Here is a 25,098-nt window from a genome sequence, read left to right on the forward strand (position 1 = left end):
CGTACCTAAGCGTTAATAATAAGGGTTTTCAGAAGAATATTTCGAATAAGTCTCTTTGATATGGAAACCCTTGTGGCATTTCAGTAGACGAGCCTTTCTAACAACGAGATTAGAGGACAGGTACGGTATAAAAGAAGGTAAGACATTTGATCCCTATCAAATGGCATACATCACTGGAAATAGGTTCGTATTGAGAATTGTATAAAACATAATACGCCCATTAAATAAGTAAATGTATCCTTTGTGAAATAAATAGTAAGTAAATAAGTAAATGTAAGAACATTGTACAAGTGATATGTATTGTAAATGCTAAATGTTGTAAGCTCTATAAATTTAAAATATTTAAAGTTTCCGTTAATCCAACAATTTGGTATCTATCCTTTACCTGAACACGTTACAATAATCATTCTTAAATGCAGTTAATAAGTGCAGGGAAAGTATGTGATTATATCCGTTAATATGATCTTCAAATGTGTTGCTACTAAATGTGTTGTGTTGCTAATTAATATAAATAACTATAACTATAAATTGATAAATATATTTTATTTAGAAGTTGTAGTATCGACTTACTTGCAAGGTAAATTTATTTTATTATTTATTTATTTATTGGTATTCAGGATAACAACAGCCGTAAATATAACTAAGACATATTAATGCTTACATAAAAATAAGGCCAATAACAGTCATCCATTGAGTTACATTATATAACGATTAAAAATAACAAAGATAAGAAAACAATGAGAATGTACAATACACACAAATGCTCGATACGCTAGAAATACTATAAACCGGTTGTAAAATGTATAAACCGGTTGTAAAATGTATAAGTAATCTAGTTAAAAATACCTACTTCTAATACAAAACAAAACCATGACATTGCATTAGTTGAAAATCAGACACCAGCAGACGTTCACAAAAATATCAAGATAAACATCATAATGTAGTAGTTATTCAAACTGAAAGTTTATTGTTCATAGAATTATTATAGGAGTTAGAATCTAAAAAGTACACCTACCTGAACGTACAACTAACTGCATTTCCCTGGCAACCAGGAACACATAGCTTGAAAAAATTATGATCTTATGATATAAAGAGATGTTGTAATATAATGTATGTATTTATTTAAGGAGCAATTAGTACCAGTACTGAAGTTAAATGTAGAAACACAATAGTAATAAAAACAGAAACTGATTTTATGTTAATTTTCTTTGAACAAAATGGAATATATATATTTTTTGAATTTATTTTTAGAACCTACAAAAGGATCGGCAGTGCAGAATTCAGTGTTATACAAGTGAGGGATCCGTGATAACACGGCGTTAGAACCATAGTTAGTGGAGTGGAAGGGAACATGAAATAGAGTTGTATGTCGAGTTCGACGTCTTGGAACTCGAAACGTTAGACCAGATAATAATTCAGGGCAGTCTAAACGATTTCTAGTTATATCGAAAAGTAGACTCATATCAGCTAATTTGCGCCTAGCTTCAAGTGAAAGTAGGTTATATTCCCGGCAATTACCTTTGTACCCAGCAGATGAAATTAAAATAGAATTTCACATGAGCACTCCTAGTCGTTCAATTTCGTGTCCTCGAGGCAATAAAATAATAACTAGCGGGATTAACTTTATTTTTGAGCATAAAACACGTGTAGATACGTGCCTGCGAAACTCTGAACCAATTAGCGAATATAATAGCAGGTAAATTACTCTCGGCGCCTGCATAGCAATTATCTGCAAGACCGACAGTTAAGTTAATCAGTCGAAATCTGTGTCGCTCTAAAGGTTTCAGAAAAAAATATGCCATGGAAAAGGTAAGTAGGGTAAGAATGTAGTTGGTGTATTTAGTTGGCGCGAACGAGGCAGGTCTCGTTTGTCTCTGAGGCGTGTTAATGAGCCGCGTGTGTTGGCTACTCTGCAAGATGCCGCTGCGCTGCAATTACTAACTTCAGTATAAAGTGACATATTCTTCATTTGCGGGACGCGCTAATTAGACGGCAGGTATCGCTCACCTCCTGTTTCTCAACTTCTCAACGTATTCTTAATATCATTTTAAAATATATGTATGTAAATTTGATGTGGTCGTTGAGTAGCTACACAATTGAGAACTTCCAAACTTTCACAATGGCGCCGTAAATCGATGGGGATTGAATTAATCTTAAATAAATATTATAGGACATATAAATATTGTCGGACAATTGTACGCAGATCAACCTAGTCCCACAGTAAGCTCAATAAGGCTTGTGTTGTGGGACGTGGGTACTAGAATACGATATATATAATATACCTTTTATTTATATACATACAAAACATCCATAACTCAGGAACAAATATTTCTTACAAACACAATAGTAAATGCGCTTACCAGCATTCGAACCCGGGACCTCCTGCTTCGTAGGCAGGGTCACTGCCGAGTGCCGACTAGGCTAGGTGTCTGTCTAAATAATAACAACCTTTTTATTTGAAAAACACATGTTAAAGTCTATAGGCTCAACATTTTTGGACGTGAATGCGATAAAGTAAAACCTAGATAACTAATCTACAGTATGTATGCAACAAATTCTCAGTGAAAGTACTGTAGATAGTAGGATAGTAGATTTCGGCACTCAAAGTTGTACTCTATTTATTATAGAAACTTAAGTAATTATAATACATATACTATGAATTAGTTTTTAAAATAGCAAATCAATCGTTTACATGTGCATTCTGGCACCTGCAAGCCAGTACCTACGTTACACGCGGTGTGGGCTGAGCCACGTTAAATAAGTCGGTGCTACGTTAATGTAAATTACTTATATACATTTGAACATGTCGTGGGTTGCCTATTTGCTAGCTCAACATTGCCCAGCTGACGTAACGTCATCTCTATTTTAATATACCTAGTAATTATGTCATTGTTAACTTTTGTTAAATACTTACCACGACGTTTTTGTGTTTTTTGTGAGATGTTTATTTTTAACTGGCATAAAAAAATTGGTAACCTCCTAGGCTCCTACCAATGTGACCGTATTTTTTGTATGTACCTGAGAAATCCGCCATTGGTAAAACGATTTGGTTTTGTTTGAAAGTATATAGTTCCAAGTTGGTTTAATTTTTGTCAAAACCCAGTTCTGACGATGAGATCCTTGAGGAATTGAGGATTTTTCTCAAATCTTATTAGCAAATAGAATAGCGATTTTTGTAATTATTATCAGAACGGTACTCTTGAATGACGCGTATTTCTCATGTAATGGCGGTTTGTCCTTTTTATTATGTTTGTTAAGCAGGTAAGGTTTTCAAGGAACATTATTACTATTTATTTGTGTCAAGGTCCACTTCTGATGATGGGTACCTACCTTTATGGATCCATTTAATTTTGTTCTAAACAAAGAATACGTTTATAAATAGCCAAGTTAAGTAGGATACTACGCTATATCAGGTATTAAATACATTCAACTTGACAGATCTTAGTCTGGCAACTTTCTTAAATATGGGCAAATTCAGAAGAGCTGGCGCGAGATGTATTGAACTGTAAAAAAATATAGAAAATCGACGCAAGTACTTTTCTTTTAGTATGGAATACACAACACGCCTTTTCATTTAATATGGAATAATAAATAATCCAGATCTTGAAACTTGAAACGTACCCGAAGCGCAAAACTGGGGAGCGATTTTTTAAATATCGATCGCTCGATTTCGTCACTCGAAAATCGGTGGAAAACGGCGAAATGCTAATTTTTGAAATACGAGCGATAGATAGAGCGATCGAGTGGTATTGGCCACTCGTTTTCAATTCTATTAGTAGAATTTAAATGCCTAGTAGGGGGCTATTCATAAATTACGTCATTTCAAATTAGGGGGGGGGGGGTCTGGACATCGGATGACGGTAGCATGAAGTAGGAGGAAATGGGGTCATTTGAAGCATGATTTTTGGATGATTATAGGGGGGGGGGGGTCAAAAATCGATGACGTAATTTATGGACAGCCCCTAGTGGAGATATTATTGAACGAAATACACGAAATCGAGCGGTCGAAATTCAAAAATCGGTCCCCTGCTCGTAAATATATAAGTAATGTCACTGGAGGATTTCATCTTTGCCTTGTAACGAACTAGTCTTTGAAGGCAGACTGGTTATTATATACATAAGGCATTGTTAAATTGGCATGTTTACATTATAAATAGTACAAGTTTATTTACTATGTAGTCTGTTCTGTTATATTGGCAGATTGTCACCTATCTACTCTATCTATTTATCTCTATCTATTTTTGTACAACAGGTTAAATGCAATACTAGACTTATACCTACTTAGCTATGCTTGTTGTAAGAACACTCTACGACGCGCCCGTCAAAAGATGACGTACGATAATACAGAGAACCTACGAATAGTCGTAAAATGATTACTTACCTACTGCACTGTGATATTTAATACTTAACAACCTACTTCTTTGTTAAGGTGATTACAGTTATATTGTGTAACACATATAGTTTATAAGTGAATAATTAAAAATTGATTAATATTGTCCTTCACTGCCTGAAACACAGGGAATCCTAGTTCAGGCATTTGTAAACCACTTGTCTCTATATAAATTCTTAGTCTTTAAGAACACTGTACTATACTTTTCTCAATAAATTATTTGTATTTGTTTGTTGTTTGTATTTGTATCTTCTTTTTGTAATTGTATCTAAGTAACTGTTAAATAAAAGCATATAAGCTAGGCTAAAAGACATCGCATATGTTGATTATGATGAGAAAGCATACGGTTCGACCGAGGACGTAAATTATATTATTAATTTTAATAATTTATTATATCAAAGAGCTGACTGCCAGCCTTTATTATAGGAACGAGACGATCTTGACGAAGAAGGTACTTAACTCAATTTTAAATAATAGGTATAAGTATTCATTTGAATACCACGCCAAAGGTGGGAACGTAAATAAACTCAACTCGGCGCAATTTCCCTTCCTTAGATTTCCAGCTAATCACCACATAAATGTGAATTCGTATTCAAGCAGTCGCAACATGAATGCCGTGCCATTAAAGCGAAGTAATTACATGCACCGCTTAATAAATTATAACATGAACGTGCAATGTTACATAGGTAGTGTTTACCAAAGTGCAATTGACATTAAGAGACCATAAATATACATCTTTAAGTAATTGTTATACGTTAGTTTGAATTGGTAGTTGCAGTTAGTTGTATTTTATAAAATTGTTGATGTATTGTTATTATTTTTGTTGGATGTAAATTCAATGTTGACGTGTAAAAGTGCCCTTGTGGCCTATTTGCTGAATAAATGTTGAAGTTTGAAATGACGATCGTTCACGTGTACCTATATATATCTAGCTAGGTGTCAGTGTAGGTATAAGTACAACATATGATTGGAGTGCGAAACGGATGGGAAATGCCGTGGGCAGTGTTATTGAGCGATGGTGATAATGAGGAGCTAGCCGCCCACGTCGGTATTCATTTGAATAAACTTATAGCATGCCTGCGGAATGTTACGTGATCTAGTAATCTCGCCATACACCTGATTGTAATACAAAGTATTTAGAGCGCTTGTTTACACTTCCGATCGACTGTTTTAAGTTCGATTAATCTTCACTTCTGGCCTAGCCAAGGTGATAATCGCTATCGCTACGACAACGAAACGTTTCGTGTCTCTCTATCTCTCTTTCATATTAGTGCGACAGTGACAGTTGCATTTCAATCGCTACGGAGCTTAAGCGATTGGCATGTAGGCCAGCCTGCCGGCCTAGCCAAGCTTACAATCGCTATCGCTTCGACAACGAAAAGCTTTACGTCTCTCAATCACTCTTCCATATTAGTGCGATAGTGACAGTTGCGTTTCGATCGCTACGGAGCGTAAGCGATTGGCATCTTGGCTACGCGGCCAGATTAGAAAAAGAAAAACCATACACTTTACAAGCGATGTTATGAAAGTTTTCACCAAAATACCTAAATAATTTAATACAAGAATTTGTTAGATGTATTTTAATTTTATTTCGTATTCGTTTTTAGTTTTATTTGTTAGTTGGTTATTAATTTAATCACAAGTAACGATATTGATAATAAAAGCGTGTTATAATAAACAAGACTTACAAATTTATTATTTATTGAAGCTGTTATTGTCGACCTAGCCGAGCCCAAATTCGATGAGGTTGTGTTGATTTATTACCTTAGAGTTTATTACAGACTTCCTTGTCGCCCTATCTCCGTAATCAGAACAACTTGATGGTAAGTGTTTAGTATCGTGTTATTCGAAAATATACAGAAATGGCTAATAGGTAGAAACAGTTACGAACTCGATTGTGTTACATGACTACTTCAGCACATTGTGTGCTTTCATTAGCAAATGAATTTAAATATTTTTTTTTTTCAAAGTACAAAAAGAAAAACATGCCTGTGTGTAAACAGAAGAGATAATTTTGATAGAGTGTATGTTGAAACCTTAAAACAGTAATCATAATAATATGTCAGTCATATTTAAATGTAGATAGGTACCAAAGCAACGTTACTGCAACCATGTAGGTAACTAAAATTAACTCTCTAAAGGAAATATTTAACTTATTGCATTTAAAACTTTAAAACTAATATCAAATAAACGCATTTAAAATTCAATTGAGTATGTATTGGAAACCAATCAAAAGCGATATAGAGTCGTTGTTCACCTGGAACTCGTGATCGATGAGAGCTATCAGCCGCAGAGCTCCCGCGACCGAGTCTCGGGACAACCTGCCGGTCATCCATCATACTTCGGATCCAGCGCTTGTACTGGCCGCTCGATATTCATGCACTACGTTAGTTATTGATGGCTACTAGTTATGGGTGCAATATTTATGTGATGAAGTGATATTTATTGCCGTTCGGCGTTAACTGCGTAATTAATGTTGGAATTAATAGCTAGGACTTCTAAATATCTATGTGATAGGTGATAAACAATCATTGAGCTTGCTGCTTGCTTGATACCTATTCAGAAGTTAACTTAATATGTACCTACGCTTGCAACTCCCGGGGTATCATATGCGCGTTACTGCCCATTAAAAACATTAAATATTGTAGGTACAGTCAACTGTAAAAATATGGGTGTACAAATCATGTCAAAAATATGTCCCATAACTCTTATGTCAGTGAATTAAGAACTATGGGATTACAGTTGACTGTACCAGGGTTGCTTTAGAACAATTGAGTAGGATATATTAACACCTCCAAAACAATCCTCTGTTGGGTCATAGAGAAAAAATATATAGAATGCTCACTCCATAATTCCGCTACTCGATGCTAGATGTCGACTGCGAAAATAATAGTCGTTTTGGTACAAAAACTGATGTACGGAGTGAGCACTCTATTCTTACTGTTGGGTGTCATACTCGTATTATTTCAGGCGTCACTAATAGCATCTGTAGGTGACAAAGCCACCATATCCGCATGTTCTATGTGGGCGCTGCGCGCACAGAAACAAAATGTAGGTGCTTAAGTAGGTAATGTAATCTTATTTTGGAGTAGTAACTTCAAATTAAGATTAGAGTACATTACACACAAAAGTTGGATTGTAATTCGTATTATTCAATATTTTGTTTTCTTGTAATTGTGCTGTTCTGTACTTTTGAAGCATCTTATAGCGTAATAATTAAAAGTTGCCTCCAGAATCTCGCGAACTAAATTGACAGGTCAATGTGCACAAATGATACCACAGTTTGGCCAGTGCTGTTCATATCTATATTTTCAAAAAAGTTTGAATTAGAAAATATCTCGAGAATTCACCGCTAGGGTCGCTACTGTTGCGCGGTCAGTTAAAATGTATCTTTAAGTAATTTTGTTAAGTTAATTTACTAATGTTACTCGAAAATTGTGCAATTTTATAGTAATAGAGACAAGGATATTTGATAAACATATTGTAATCAAATAAATATTTTATTATGTTTTATTTGTTAGGATAACTTACAGCTAGAGTAACAAGTTAGGTGATAACATAGAAACAGTGATTTTGGCTCAAAATACAAATAAGGTCAGCCCAGACGGGGAAATATTTCGTACAATGTGATTAATTTCTCATTTAAACTGTGTGGTGTGGACGCAAAAATTAAATTGTCTCGGTGATCCCTATTGCTTCGATTGTAAAGACCAGTCCCTAAACTGGACATTCAAGTTGACAATTAGGTCAGAATTTAATAATTATGGATCAATCTCATCTACCGGCCACATGTACAAAATTAAATCACAAATTTTAGATTTATGTCGACAACCGAGTTCTTGAAATAAACAACTTGCCCCCAAACCTACATACTATATTGAAAGGATGATGTTCCGCTCCCATACAAGTTTGGCCCAACACTCGCTAAACAAGGGTGGTATATTGTTAGGCTCCAAACATGAAATGAAAGTCCCGATAGTTATTAGAAATTCACGGACACTTCACAGAACATTATAAAAGCGGAATTTCTCTACGATTTTGAGGTTAGGAATTCTGCCTTGTATCGGGCCATGTTAAATATTATTATGCCTTATTACAAGGAAATAAGGTGCCGTAAATAGTGTAAACATATCGATGATATTGGGCGGGGCGTTTAAAGGCTGTCAAGGAACAAAAATCGAATGAGTTGGTATTAGGTTAGTAATATTTTTTTAAATAAAATAATATATTTAATACGACTTTCTTAAATGAATAAGACATAGCATGCGAACCGGAATAGACTATAACAACTAGAGCTGTTTTTTAGTAAAAATTGTTATAGCATCAAATGTAAAACCAATCACTTAAGTAAACATATTTACTTCAATTCCAGAGAGAGAAGAAATACAGTAACATTCACAGGATTGTTATAATGAATTCGATAAGTAACTCATTCCAAAAAAGAATGTTTGCCTAAAAGGCACTTAATAATAAACTTAATTTATTTCAAAGATGTTAGAATTCCTAATTTGTAGGTTTGTCATATAGGTAATTAAAAAAAAAGTTAGATATAGTTTTTTTTTTAAAGTTTTAACCTATTTTCGTGTTATTCATACCCTGATATCAAATAAGGTTTAATTAAAAATATTAATCAATTTTAAAGAAGTACCTAAAAACGATTCAGTGGGGAAAGCCGGTGAAAGCTAATTGTAAATTGGTGGTCTTCTAGATTTCATACAATACTACCAAATAAATATGTAATAATTAATATGAAAACACAATCCATAGCGACTCTATTCGTTCCATATTCGTTCGCTATTCACTTTTGACGTAAGTCCTTTGGGCATGTTACAATTAAAGTCATTGGAATAAAAAGTTTTTACTGCATCGCAGTTCTTTTTGCAATTTTGATACTTAGTGCTTAAAACAGTATGTCGTTAGTATATACGTATATGTATATTTTTCTTTGAAGTGAGCGTTATTAGCATCAACAGGAACATCGTAGAAAAGTATTTTGCTGCCATACTTTTTTGTTTGGCTCTGGACGTCCATTTATAAAATGTCATTGATTCTATGTAATGGCGTGGGATGTGTTGATTTGGTTTAGTTACTCTTTAACTTATTTTCTTTACTAAGAAGTGTCCGTTGGAGTCTAATATATGTATGAGATTGTAAGAAATATGATTAAATTTATCGTATATATAGCATGCTTATCGAATCGTAGGCCAAATTCGGCATGATCCTTTACTTACTCGTAATCGTAATAAGTAACGTTAGAATAGTTCATATACATACTTGCTTTGATTGCGACTTGAAATGAACTCACAATGAGCCATTATCACTACACCTTATAAAACAAAGTCCCCCGCCGCGGCTGTCTGTTTGTGTGTTTGTTTGTTCGCGATAAACTCAAAAACTAGTGAATGTATTTTCATGCAGTTTTCACCTTTCAATAGAGTGATTCTTGAGGAAAGTTTATGTGTATAATTTGTTAACCCGTGCGAAGCCGGGGCGGGTCGCTAGTTATCGTATATTTTTGAGTTCGAAATTAACCACTTCACGCTATAAACGTCTATATGACACGGCAGTATCTTTTGAAATTAATATAATTTTAACAAGTCGTTACCTAACGACGGGCTTTGTGCTCCAGCGATTCCGATAACGCGCGGAGTCGCTCATGTAGAAACATTTGCACCCAGCTGGAGCTGCCCGCGCCGGTGTGTGCACTGTGCACTTGTCCGTGTAACTATCTCAAATCACGTTGTTTTTTCAATTTCATTAGACAAAATTAAATAAAGGCATCGGAGTTTTTGTCGCATGGTAAGACTAATAGCAAGCTATGGTCGACATTTGCCATAAATGTAAACTCTTATTCATACTCATACTCATTTATTTCATTTATGTTAAAATGCCTTTAGAGCGGTCGGTCGTGTATATTATCTTAGTCGAATTATATAAAAAAATATTTTTCTATTATATTATGAATTCATAACTTCAACTATTCGTAGTCAACAAGTTGAAAAAATTAAACGCAATATCGCTTCAATCCAAAGCACACTATGCCATTTTTATACGAAAGAAACACGATATCTTCACCATCCACATCGACTTCATCGTCCATTGAAATACGTAATTCATACCTATTATACGAGTATGTATACATTGTATATCCATAGTGTTTTGTATACATATTATGTTCCTGTCGTTCTTGTACCAAATCGCACATCTGATTAATCTTTCCAATTTCTCGTTTAAATAAGTATGAAAGTATAGACGGACACATGTTGAAACGTAAAATATCTTTCAAGTAAACAACTATTGGGATCGATTGGTCAAATAGTCAAGCCCAAGTGCATAGTACAGTCAAGGTATTAAATACCGACATGAAGTGCCAAAAATATATATAGTACCTTAAAGTATGGACAATAAGGGCATGTACCTATACATATTTTTGGCACTTTGACCGTGTCGATATTTAATACCATGGCTGTACCATTTGAGACATTGAGACCATAGTGTAATACTTAGATAGAAACTGAGCACTAAGCAGAAGTAGGTAGGTACCTAGCGTTCGAACTTTAAAAATCTGTTATTGATTTTGTTTATTTATTAGTTTTATTATTACTCAAAGCGCATCTCCCTCAATATGAGTACTTGGTTAGTGGATCGAACTGACATTACATTGTAATTATTAAATAGGTTTCCAGAATTTTAAGCACTTCATGATGTGTAGTTCTACAAGTACGTACATACCTACATGAATTATCCGTCCTTGCCGAAGCTCACGGAGCGACGTGACTGGCATAGGAGAGAAATTGATAAGCATTCAAAGGAAACATTAATAATTTACAGCCCATTGCCTGCCAATTCATCTGTCTGTTGAGAAAAACACCAGTGCCCTGTTTATCAAAAGCTTGTAACTTGTAATATAAGTGGAAGTCCCTTTCTAACAAAAGCTGTCAAAAAGGGACTTCCACTTGTATTACAAGTTATAATTATACAAGTTTTTGATAAACAGGGCACAGGAGAACAATTCTCGAATGAAATTTGACATACTGGCATTGGGTTGGATCTCATTCACGTGCACCCCCTTCCACGATTGTAAGATCAATTTGTGTGCAAGCACGACGCACTGATAATTGGATTTTATTGGAATTTGATTTTTATTATACTTACATAATATACAAACCAAATGCACGTCCTGTGCAAACATTTTTATGGGCCGTTCCAATATGAAAGCACCTACTAATTTGTATTTTAACAACTTATTGTATATTTTCGTATGCATAATAAGTCATATATTTTATCGGAATTGAAACAAAACTTAGTTTAGTTTAAGCTGGCTTCAAATATTTTATTAGGCTTTTAATATCAATATCACATATGTACATGTCATAGATATAAAGATAAAGATATAAAGATATTTTATTGAGTTAATAAAGGTGCTTAAACTACTTACATAACTTAACTTATGATATGTGATATGAAAACATACTTCAGATGCATAACAGAGCCTGTTTGGGGAACATAACCTTAATGCACGTGTGTTGTGGGTGGAGTGTGAACTTGTCATGGAATGATGTCATAAGATTATTACTTCACGCTTTATAATCTTAGTCAACTCATTTTTCTTGGAAAAGGTCGAAGTCTGACCAAGTAAGGATTGAGTGATACACTCCTCCCTACTCTACTATTTTGGTTTGTTATGCAAGATAGAGCAGATTACTCGTACGTAAGTTTTTTAACTTAATTCACAGTGTGACATGACTAGTTATTACGAAACCGGCTCTATTTGTTTTATATTCTGTATATTATATAATTCTTAATGCGTATATCTCAGTAATTATTAGAAACAAATTGATAGCCGTCCTTGGTGTTTATACTAATCATGAAATAAATACTTTACATACTGTTACACGGTTTACCTGGTTTATTTACTTCCATAGTTGCATCACTGGTATAACAATAACACTTCACTAGACTTCACAATTTGCTGGTGTGTTTTATTTAGTATTTGCTCAAAGAGTTGTCAGTTGTTGAATGGTTAGTGAACATAATCATTCGCCTTGGTCGCGAGCGAGGCACTGGAGGCGCGGACCGCGGAGGCAGCAGGTTGCGCGAGTTGCGCGGGAGTGCCCCCCCACCGCGCACGGCGCAAGGCTGCCCCGGCGCCGCCACGCCGACCCATTCCAACTGTAACGACAAACTGTCCATTTAAGTCTTTGGACATGGTTGATGGCCACAGCGACCATATGGTCCCATGAATCTCTTGCAATACCTGTGTAGGTAATGAAATTTACCCAGTGTGAGTTAGTTTAGTCTACTAAGATCTACTTAAATAGTGATAGTAATAATGCATCTAACAGATAGATGTAGGTGTACTGTATGTACTCATGCACCTGCTAGAATATTTACCTGAAGGAGCAATTAAGAAAAATAGACACGAAAATAGACACGTCCAAAGATAGCTTACGAACATCACACATCTGAATATTCATGGAATCTTCGTTCAAAATACAGACCTTATTAATGTTTGTTGTACCACTTGTGCCTTATGAAAGTAAGTAGGTAGGAAAATTAGTTGGCAATTTATGGGGGCATAAATTACGAATATGCAACCCTTAGCAAACGCGTGTTTGCTATCTGCGGAAGAGTTAAATTGGATTCGAGGGTCGCACAAGGTTTAATTTCATGCGGGTTGTGTCGGCGAAATCACATCAAAAGTTATAGGTAGGTATGCCGATTTTATTTTTGTCAATAATAAGAATCCCTTACCTGCAAGGCCGGATGAAGACATAGTACTTACGTATTTGTCATGTTGTTTAACCCTTTACCAGGCTGACAGTTCAAAAATGACACTCGAATGTCAGTCTTACTCATCGATAATAGAATACATGTTTGAAGTGCCGTATGTGGGAAATATATATCCCTTGGCCTGATAAAGGGATAATGTAAAAAGTAAATAAATGGATGAGTTAATGCTTGGTAATAGTTCCATTACCGAGCAGTGCTGCACGCACTAGCACGGTCAGGAGGCCCTCGTCGCTTCACCCTGTGAATAAATTTGAATGAATGAGTAGCGCCTCGACGTCATTCGGCCTACGGGCCATAGGTGCCGCCACCTTTACATTTCCCTATTTTCTTATTTCGATTTTTGGATCAATTTATCTAAACATATTTTGTGGTTGTTATCGCTTTCTATAACTAGCAAGCAGGTAATAAAAATATAAATCGCATTTTACTACATATATAAATAGGTATACCTAATTATCTTAAAAGAAAAATTGTTAATAATATTTTGTTCTTCAAGCTCATGGGGTAGGTGTACTATCCTTAGATCTTAGGAAAGTATCAAAAACTGCTTTACGTTTTAAAAATCGGATTGAAAATTATTTAATTAGCTTTTAAATGTTTTTTCTCCGCATCTTTTAACATCTACACTACCTACGGTCTACATAGTTTAAATAGAAACAAATTAACTTGGGCATTCAATACCAACCAGTTTTCTTCACCTTGGATGCAAATGAAAAAACAACGATTTTTACCAACGATACATATACCATTGACCGGGGTGACTTTCAAATGCAGGGGCGACTTTAAAATTCTAGTTTTTAAGCCATAATATATGTATATTAATGCGAGATTTTTTACAGTAGGTGAATATGAAAATATAGTAATCTAACTAGTTACAGGAACATTTTCTGTAAATAATGAATAATGGTAATTCTATGGCCGTTTTAAATCTATCAAAGTAACCCCAAATTTTCCAAAGTCACCCCGGTCTACGGTACTATGTTTAATATCTGGGAGACCGAGCTTTGCTTGGAAAACATAAAAACTCAAAAATGCGTGTTTTCCCAGAAATAAGACCTAGCTAGATGGATTTATCGCCCCCAAAAACCCCCATATAGCAAATTTCATCGAAATCGTTAGAGCCGTTTCTGAGATCCCGGAAATATGTATATACAGGGTGTCCCATAAGTGACACGTCACAGTGACACTGGAGGTAGACCAGGCCAAGAGGAACCAAACCAACTTAACATGATCCCAGTAAAAGTGGCACGGTTTTTGAATTATTGCCAAATTAAGGTTTTTCATGAATTTTGACCGTTTTTAACATTGTTAGTGCCAGTGTGCACTCGGAAAGGTCTCGAAGTTAGTTTTTTTTATGTGTACGGCATCATGAATAGTTAATAAAGATAACAGAATTGGTATTTTATCGATAAACAATGTAAAATGCAAAAAAGTAGTGGTTTAATCTTGAATTAAATTCACAGCGAAACATTAATTTCGACTTTGACCACCTGTCGTGGAAAAAAAATACTAGAAAAGTAATGAGCAAATAACGTCAAAATATTGAGCATGTTATGCAGATTCAAAAATGGTATAACACATGTACCTTCCTGCAATAAAATAGGAATTATTATCATCTTTCGAAAGCCTCATAAAAAATAAGTGAAAACTAGGAACTCTGCAATCCGTTACTACTTTTAGTAAAAATAACGATTTATGTTGAGATATCTAATTCTGGATTCAGAAATAAAAAAAACGCCTATTTAGTATTTGCCGAATGCTTAAAAAAAAGAGATGGAAAATGGTTATGTCCCTTTTTAAGGATAACATTGAGTTGATAAAGGTTCAAAGAAAATAAAATACTGCAGGTTGAAGTTTAATCAATTTTTAAAGTAATTTTATTTTCGAATAGGTGCTCGAATTGTTTTTCCCCGGCTCGTATGCACGCTTGGCTCCGTCTTGTAAAACTTCAAGTTAATTTCCTTAAATTAATTTCGGATATGTTTCGTGCTGCCTCGAACATGCGCCGCCGTAGTTCCTCTTGGGACCTTATCGGCACGGAGTAAACTTTATTTTTTAAGCATTTTAAGCATCCTCAATAAAAAAAATCTAATGGGTTTAGGTCCGGGGAACGCGGCGGCCATGCCACTGGTCCCAAACGGCTGATCCATCTGGGAATTTCTGTGTGAGGTGATCGCGGACATCGCGAGCGTAATGTTCTGGGCAGCTGGAGCTGTGGTTCCAGCTCCAGAAGATGGATCGGCCGACTGGTACCAGTGGCATGGCCTACGTTCCCCGGACCTAAATCCATTAGATTTTTTTTATTGGGGATACTTAAAAGATAAATTTTACTCCAACCCAATAAGGTCCCAAGAGGAACTACGACGGCATGTTCGAGGCAGCACGAAACATATCCGAAATTAATTTAAGGAAATTAACTTGAAGTTTTACAAGACGGTGTCAAGCATGCATACGAGCCGGAGAAAAGCAATTCGAGCACCTATTGTAAAATGATTTCAACCTACCTTTTCAAACTTCAACCTGTATTATTTTCTTTGAACCTTTATCAACTCAATGATATCCATAAAAAGGGAGATAAGCATTTTCCATCTCTTTCTTTGAGGCATTCGACAAATACTGAATAGGCGTTTTTTTATTTCTGTATCCAGAATGAAATATCTTAACGTAAATCGTTATTTTTACTAAGTAGCAACGGATTGCAGATTTCCAAATTTTAACTTATTTTTTATGAGGCTTTCGAAAGATGATAATAATTCCTATTTTATTGCAGGAAGGTACATGTGTTATACCATTTTTGAATCTGCATAACATGTTCAATATTTTGACGTTATTTGCTCATTACTTTTCTAGTAATTTTTTTTCACGATAGGTGGTCAAAGTCGAAATTAATGTTTCGCTGTGAATTTAATTCAAGATTAAACCACTACTTTTTTGCATTTTACATTGTTTATCGATAAAATACCTATTTTGTTATCTTAATTAACTATACATGGTGCCGTACACATACAAAAAACTGACTTCGAGACCTTTCCGAGTGCACACGGGCACTAAAAATGTTAAAAACGGTCAATATTCATGAAAAACTTGAATTTGGCAATAATTAGAAAACCGTGCCACTTTTACTGGGGTCATGTTAAGTTGGTTTGGGTCCTCTTGGCTTGGTCTACCTCCAGTGTCACTGTGACGTGTCACTTATGGGACACCCTGTATAAATAAACAAGAATTGCTCGTTAAAGGTATTAGATTCATTAAATATCATATCGATATTAATAATAAGAGAATCATCATGGTTACTTTACCTTACCTTTCCTTATCATTATATATACAGTACCTGTTCGTCGCAATAGAATATTTACCTACTACCAATTACAACATTATTAGTATTAAATAAAGTGACCAACTGAGTAAGCAAGTCATTTGGTCACTTTATTTAATACTAATGGAGCTTATTTTCTATTAAAACTTTTCTGATATTCGCAACAAGTTCGTAAAGCTGGAATTACTATACATCTGGGCAAATAATTTCACTTTCCTTACCATGGAAAGAATTTGTCCGCCTTTTCTCAATAAGTGAGTACGTTAATAAGATTACTTTGAAATATACACTTGTATAATATTATGTGTGATTTAAAAAGTGTTTTTAGTTTCAATTCTGAGTTCATCAGGGCCTCTCTTGTTCGTTGGCTGCCTTTGTTGCGAACAATTGTTTTGTAAAGCAAAATACACAAAGCTCGCCTATCCAAACGCAGACAGTCGAAATATTGTGTAGGCATGGTTTACAAACCGCTACTTTTAGTATCTTCTATTTCTACTGCTTTTTAGAAAATGATACAAATATAAATTTCATATTTATTTCATCTTTATTGTTAATATAACGATTAAAATTTTTGGTTATTCGGAACCGTTGAAGCTATTTCAAAATATATTGAACGTTCTACTACGCTTCAATTTTATTATTGTTATAATTATAACTCTATAGGTATTAAATAACTCTCGAATACAATTCCGATATACTCGTATAGATATATTCGGAATAATGGTTCCTAGATACCTACATACTATGAAACTAATAAATATTCTGTGCTTTTACTTATCAAACCTTAACGTTATTACTTACAGGCATAAGAATCAGGTGCACTTTTAGTATAACGTATAACATTCACATTCATTATTATTCTATTTCATATAACGGATAGCTTTAGAAACTATTAGAAACTATTTTATAGTTATTAAATTTTTATTTATAATATAAGGTATATAATGTACATATATTCGGGTTTTTTTAACAAATAAAATAAATACTAAATATTAGTTCCTTGTTTACCGGAATAAATTAGAAATTGTTTTATAAATGTTCGATGAAATGAAATAGGTACTATTTTGGCCTTTGGCCCCAGCGAAATGCTATACATGGAAGTATTCTGTCCGCTCAATTATGACCCAACGCAAACTACCCCGCGATAGGCGGTACTTACAAACTGCTCGATTGGCAATCTCAGTACCACCGAGATGACAGTCAGTGACAAATGGCTAAATTGATTTATAAAAACAACGTTTTTTTGTAATTAAAAATATATTCATGTGTCGTGAAGTGGTGCAGAAGTTATTTTAGTTCATACCAAGGACAGTGGAATCACTTTTCACTTGTAGTAAACAGATAACTTCAGTAGAATTTGGAAAAAACATGACGATTTGTTTTCAATACTACCGTGCTAAGCTAAAACGTAACAACTGCATACGACTTTCATAACAACATACGACTTTTTAAATTGCGAGGATAATAGGGATGGTGTTATGCTAAATGAAGTAGACTATTTTATTAACTTGTGTTTGGTTTAGGTATTTTCTATATAATTATAAATGTAGTAATAAATTCCTTCTTACAGATTTGTATTTTCCTTTTTTATTTCATGAGATGGAGCTATATTTCAAAGTAATAATCAAATTTGGTATTGTCATTTTACATTACTTTCCATTCAGATTCCCACAAGATGCTATTCGCAGAGAACTATGGAAAAAAGCTGTTGTGAAATTGAGTGGATGCCTGGCAAGATATCTAGAATATGTTCTATTCATGAGATATAACCCGTGAGATAATCATACCCGGTCTCCTATATGTAGATACATTTTTCCTATCATGCTTTCACTGAATTAATTTAACAAATACACACATTATCTGAAAATGTTGATCATTTGAATCCACCCTCTACTGTCACATATATGTAGGTTCTCTCTCAAGCCATTTCCGTCAGTAGAAAAGAGCGGCAAACATATTAACTCACATTATAGACGGGTCTAACGCGAATTATATTCAAGTACCTTGATTTACCGACGTAAATCAGTTTCGTTTCGTATAATGTGAGTTAATATGTGTTCAAAACGCGAAAGTTTAAAATATTATAAGAGCGGCAAATAAGGCAAATTTAGAAAATGTAAGCGCGCGAACGGCTGTGGTCCTATACAAAATTTTAATTTTGCACCTTTTTCTACTGACAAACTTGCTTGACCGGCTATATACATATAATATATTCTGAACTGAAAGTGGGGATTTGTTGTGACTCCGCCTGTTCAAATATTTTTGACCCGATTCGTGTACCCATGTAAATTTTGCAGACTGTATAACCAGTCCGATTTCTAAGATCAAGTTCGCCATACATTTACTATGGCGTACTTGATCTTAGAAAAACGGACAGACTATACCTGAACGTGACTTCGCACTGCCATGCAGATTGATAATAAAATATACAAAATACTTATTATAGCGGAATACATTTATACAACAATGATATATTTACTTATGTTGAGTTAGTCTGTCATGTCATAACATTTTAACTAGTTATCTTTTAATCTGCATTAAATTATTATACGTGAATTATTTGACTGGTTCTTCACTGTATGGCATAAACCTATCCCTGTCCAAGTCATATTCTAATCAAATATGAACCGCGAACTCTCAGCGGCCAGTACGTACAGCAAGAAGGTTATTAGCGGATTAATGTCGCTGATTGGTAGTTATTGACATTATATGCATTTCATCTACACTTAGCTATGTACCATTAGTGTAATAAAGATGACTCTTATTTTGTTTACCAGCTTTGATTACAGGCTCTGTAAACGCGTCGTCTTATTTGAATGTAGGCGTAATTGTGTATGTGTGCTAATTTGGCCCGAGAATTTGAACGGTAATGTTCCTAAAGGCGGTATCCATATAAGTTTGGCCCGGCTTACAATGTTGACGTTTAATGACATTAAATTTAACATGTAACCAAAGAGTATACATGTCGGCGGCCGATCGTACAATCAGGCCGATCGTAAAGTTCCTGTGTAAGGTTTTGACGCTACCGTACCATGACCGTCAAAGGACTGTCTCATTTCAAATATAGACAGAGATAATCATATTATCTTTGTCTTACACTAGTACTACATAGCACCCAAAAGAAAAGGATGTGTATAGTTTTAAAGTGAAACTTTTATTGTTTTTATTTACTGACAAATTTGGTTTGACAAACTATAGTTTACATCAAGTGAGTTAGTCACTTGATGTCAACTATCCATAATAGTATTAGCACTTCCAACTCTTCCAAGGTGTGACAGTCTAGTTTATCTGTTATGGAGGGTAAAGCAAAGAGTAGTATATAATATACGCACATCTACCCCATATACTCTTTGCTCTACCCTCCATACTGTGATAATGTCTGTCAGGCGACTGTCACTATGGTTTACCGAATGTCGATCTGAAACATTACAATCCATAATTAATTACAATAGTGTGATACCATCGAGCTGATCCGATGATGGACAGTGGAACCTGGAGATTGGACTCATACTTATTATTCGTTTTGCTGAGTCCAATAATTCTTTGGGGGCGTTAAGTACAGTCGGCAATAAAAGCATGTAAAGATATTTTTTGACATACACTTATTGGCCAGTGAGATGTGAATGTGAGATATTTGTCCTAATTTGTTTTGTGTATTAAACATTTATTCGTGACAGTGTATAGGTACCTATTTTGTGGGACAGAATATCACCGACACTACAGACTACAAAGTGTGGCAGAATCAAATACCTGGGTAAGTACTCTACCAAGCAACCTAGTATTTATCCCAGCTTTTCGTCATTTTGATTTACTTTCTTTGAACCATAGAGCTTTGAACAATAAGTAAGTAAACAAGTAAACACTTTATTGTACGAAAAGAAAGGAATATTGGTTACATCAGATAAAACATAAATGTGTAGTACAAAGGCGAACTTAGCCCTAAGAGGAATCTCTTCCAGTTAACCTATACCTACCTATGGATAACCCAGTATCTAAAGTCCTAGTATTTTTTAAAGCATATTAACAACTTCAGAAAGGCAGAATAATGATATTCTTAAACGATTATATTCTCATTGGATTGTCCAGCGGGGAGTAGGGACGGAAGTACCTAAGTGCAAAAATCACAAAGCGGCCATTATAATGGGCTTAGTACGAGATTGTCTCGGCTCAGTCCAGATACTTGAATTAATGAGTCACTTCGCCGCCTCTGGAATACGGCAGTTTAGATGCGACTCAAATTCATGGAGTTTTTGAGTTTTAAGTACCTACCTCGTTTTTTAGCATTGTAAGAACTTCATTGAAGGAAGCATGATGATTTATTGTTCTTTATGCGTAGAGGTAATAATGAACTTTCATCACAATTATTACCTACTCAGTAATTAGATTAAAAAAATATTCCATAATATGGTTACTTCTGCTAAGTTTTAAAAGCCTGTCAATTACTCGCAAAAGGTAACAGCACGTGGCGAATAACTGACAGAGGGTGATATCATCCGGTGAACTGGTAATCTGTGGGCCCCTTCAGTCAAGAAAATGAAAGGACTATAAGTACCTACGGAATTTTAATCTAGAGCATCAATGTGTGACTACTTCAGTTCAATGTGGATACATTGTATTCAGTGGGTGTACATCTACTGGAGTAGGTAGGTACCTACTGCATTAGACAGTCCGAATGGAAGCGGCGGTGCCTGCTTTGTTCGTCTGAGCGAGATTAGTTCAGGCAACAGTTTACTCGTTCCTTTCTAAAAGGATGTTGTACCTATTACCAAGTTTGTTTAAAACAGAATTGATATACTTAGACTATATGTTTACAGATATTTCCACTTTGACGATAAATCAAAACGTCCTTATTTTAATGCAGAATTTATTATATGCAGAATTCATTATGAAAGAGCATATTTTATAACTGCAGTTAGCGTTATATATTTTGATTTGGGAATATCAATGCTTGTTTAATTTCTTCGTAGTAAATCGTGGAAAAAAAGCTCGAGCAAACGAAAGCAGTAATTACGCGCTAAAACTCAATTTATAAAAGCTTTGAATTAAATGGATCAATTACTGATGAGGAAAATTTGTTTACGTATATTTAGTACGATTCATGAAAAAAACGAAATGGTGAAGTCGTCACGGGGTGCACTACATTTTTTATAATTACTTTTCATATATTATAGTTATTTTGTTTGATATATGGTTATTTTGAATAACGTAATAAATGGCATACTACCGCAATACCTTATTAACAGGATCAATAATGGTTATAAGGTAGGTATATTTGGACTTCGTTTAATATACATTGCCATAATTATTACATACTCTAAAGAGTCTAAAGCATAATTATTATTTGTTCTAGCAAGTGATATCACATAATTATTTGAGTTGTCAAAAATCATTTATTTACAAACAAGATATATACAGTGGTATTACTAAAAGAAATTAATAACTAGCTTAAATCTAAAATAGGCCCTTGAGGCATTGTACCAACAACAAGGATGCTGGCAGCATTTCCTCGCTGTATCGCAATGCTGTTACGTTGTGCGAGGTAGCCGCCAGCTCTTCGGTCACCAGTTACGTCAACCAATTATTTGAGTGGCATAATTAGTTGCATTACATAAATGGGTTAGGTTAGGTTAGAACTTCGACCTCCCGTGGAAAAGCTAAAAGAATTTTACGTTTGTTTAGAACTGCGGCCCCGCAGATTCGAAAACCTTGAGAAAATGGGTTAGGTTAGCTTAGAACTGTGACCTCCTTAGAATAAAACAGCTAAGTACCTAGTAAAAAAAGTAAGATAGCATAAAACACATAGGTACTTACCTAACTAAAAATGACCAAAAATTTATTTATATTTGTTAAAATTATACAAAGTATTATGTTATATGTACTTACAAAAATATAATATAACAAAATCCATTACAAAAGATGTAGGTATATATAGGTACCTACTAGGTACTTAAAAATTATGTTATAATAGGCATTATATCCATGACAGTTTATACGAAATCACAATATAACAAAAGAATATTGCTACTTAGAAATTCTAGTTAAAACTTATAAGAGTCATAAAGTTCAATATCTATCTTCAGAGAAACTCGACTTTAGTAGCTCAGCAAAGTATTTCTCGTGCGGGCGTATTCAGCAATGCAATAATGTAGCAATTCCATTTCAATAAGTAATACAACATTTATTACCCCGTAGTGTCATATCGTTTATCCTAGACTCATATACCTAAGCAATAATAGCCTGGTTTTATCCAGTCAAATTATGTATATAGTTTGCCGGGGTTCATCACATTGACCTTACTGGACAGTTGAGTGGTTCTACGGTAAGCGATTTGAAACTTACGAAGACGGAAACGAACGAGAAACGAATAAATAAAAAGGCGATCAAATAATCATTTCACATTATTTTATTTTTTCACAGTTATTTTGCATTTCTCCAAGTTAATTACTTATTTTTTTAAATATTTGAATTCGTTTTGTAGGCATGCGCAAATTAAATAGGTATCTCAACGAAATTAAATACGTTGTAGTGCAAGGATACCTACCTATGGAACTTTTATAGTTTAATTATTTATACTAGTCACAGCTTCGAGCAACACGGAAGGGAGGCGGCATTTACACTATTTCCCCTCTGCCTAGGTACAAGATCAACTGATCTAGCGCGGGTAATAAAACTAGTTGCGCTCGGATTTTTCACTAGACCCGAGTCCAGACGCGCGCGTGAATACAGCAGCAGAAAAAATGCCTAATTGCTCGGTTTTTTGTCATAAAAAGAGGTCGGAGACATCAATTTTACAAAAAGAAGGTATTACATTTCACATATCATACGTTTAACCACAATTATTATATTTTAGTCTCATGTAATTGTTGGATTTATCGATTTTGCTCGCCCAGTACAAATTGCAGATCGGTCGAGCGACAAATCCGACTTCTCTTCTGTCAGCATACAATAAAATACTTCGACAAAAATGTGTTAGTGTGCGTGTTGTGACACTTGTGACTCGTCCGTACACAAAAAGAGATCGAGGTTTGCAAGATTTGTCTTTCACGTGCGTCATTTTGTATGTATTTGTGTCGTCATTACAGATTGGATTTTATATGTAAGTGTGTGAGAAGTGCGATTGTGTGCACCTTTCCCCCCGCAAAAAATGGCAGAAAGATTTGTACTGTAAGATATCGCTTGGGCCCCTCCCTCCCGATGTGTCGGAAGCCGGTGTTGCTCGAAGAGTCACAGCTAAATAATTCTAGATACCTATTGTATTTTACTTGTAAAGCTTCTTAAACATGCAATACTGCGCTGTCACAGTTGTATTGTAACTGTAGGAGGTATGTACATACATAATATGTAACGTGGCCATGTCGGTTACGTGCAAAGACTCGCGCCCGTCGGTCTCGGCAAAGCCCAATCTGTCAAGCGCTTACCGCTCCACGGCTAGGTACTGCATGCTGCAAATACCAGAGGGCCTACCGCGAACCACGTTCGACGTGTTGCCTCTTTGTCGCACTTGTAAATTCTTACGTAAGTGTGACAGGGAGGCAAGACGTCGAACGTGGTTCGCGGTAGGCTTACTGGTACTGTTTCTGCTTCAAAAGCAACATTCACTTCACAATATGTACCTATTCACTCCAGCCGGCACCCCGTGATATTTGTTAGGTGTCACGACAAGTCGTTAGACAACACAACGAGAATAAAATTCTAGATTTTTAGGTACATGTTTACAATATCCTTAGTTGTTCATCTAATAATGATTATTCTCCTTTATACCTACTCAGTTTGTACTCGAAAGACTATTCAGATGGGGCGGGAATTGTTAAAAAATAGACTTTGTTATATACTTGTATATAGCTCACGGCTATTACAATCCCTTTAAATTTGCTTGTTTAATGTTTTATTGATGTTGCAGATTTTGTATTGCGTTTTGCAAATTTATCTAAAATAATACCTGATAAGAAAAAAACAAACGTAGCAAAAGTCTTTTGAAAAGATACCTATCACATAGATTAAAGATATTTTTGGTGGTATTATAATTTGTGTGGTTTTGTACTCATTTATTAAGAACAATTACAACAGGTATAAAATTATCAGAACAAAGGTGTCTGATAAAATCTTATTTTAAGAAGCATACGTGCGACTTGGCAGTCTGCCACGTGGCTGACTTCAAGACAATTTATTGGCCAAAAAAAATGGAGCTTCGCCCCGGCCTCCCCAGGGCCGGGCCGGTTAGATTAAAGTTTTGTTAATATGGAGAGGTTGCTGCGGTGCCACAATTTCCCAACAGGCCGAAATAAACGCTCTGTAGGTTTCAGCTTTTAACGATATTCTCTTTTGGTATTAACCTGACCTAGCATTTAGGTTAACGTTCAGGTATTTTGTGAATAATTTTCAACACTTTGTAACTGTACTGTAACTGTAACGATCAATTGACAAATTTTCAAAATTGTAAAGCCGACCACTGACTAACAGGCCGCCGGACGATATCGGCCTGTCAGTTAGAACAAAAATTTGACAGTTCCGAACAACTGACCGGCCGATATAGTCCGGCGGACTGTTAGTCAGTGGTCGGCTTAAGACGATAAAATTATCGATTTATTTATTAGCTACG

General features: G+C 35.0%; 1 protein-coding gene across 3 annotated transcripts in view; it reads right to left on the minus strand.

Moving 5' to 3' along the window:
* LOC134804415 (filamin-A) overlaps positions 1 to 12,479 on the minus strand; it is a 142,526-nt gene extending 130,047 nt beyond the window's left edge. For all 3 annotated transcript variants that reach the window (XM_063777448.1, XM_063777449.1, XM_063777447.1), the window contains exon 1: positions 12,295 to 12,479. The gene's annotated coding sequence lies outside the window, so the exon portion shown is untranslated. The remainder of the gene's footprint in view (positions 1 to 12,294) is intronic.
* Positions 12,480 to 25,098: the final 12,619 nt, after the last annotated feature.

Source organism: Cydia splendana, chromosome Z (assembly GCF_910591565.1).
Source record: "Cydia splendana chromosome Z, ilCydSple1.2, whole genome shotgun sequence".
Lineage (NCBI taxonomy): Eukaryota > Metazoa > Arthropoda > Insecta > Lepidoptera > Tortricidae > Cydia > Cydia splendana.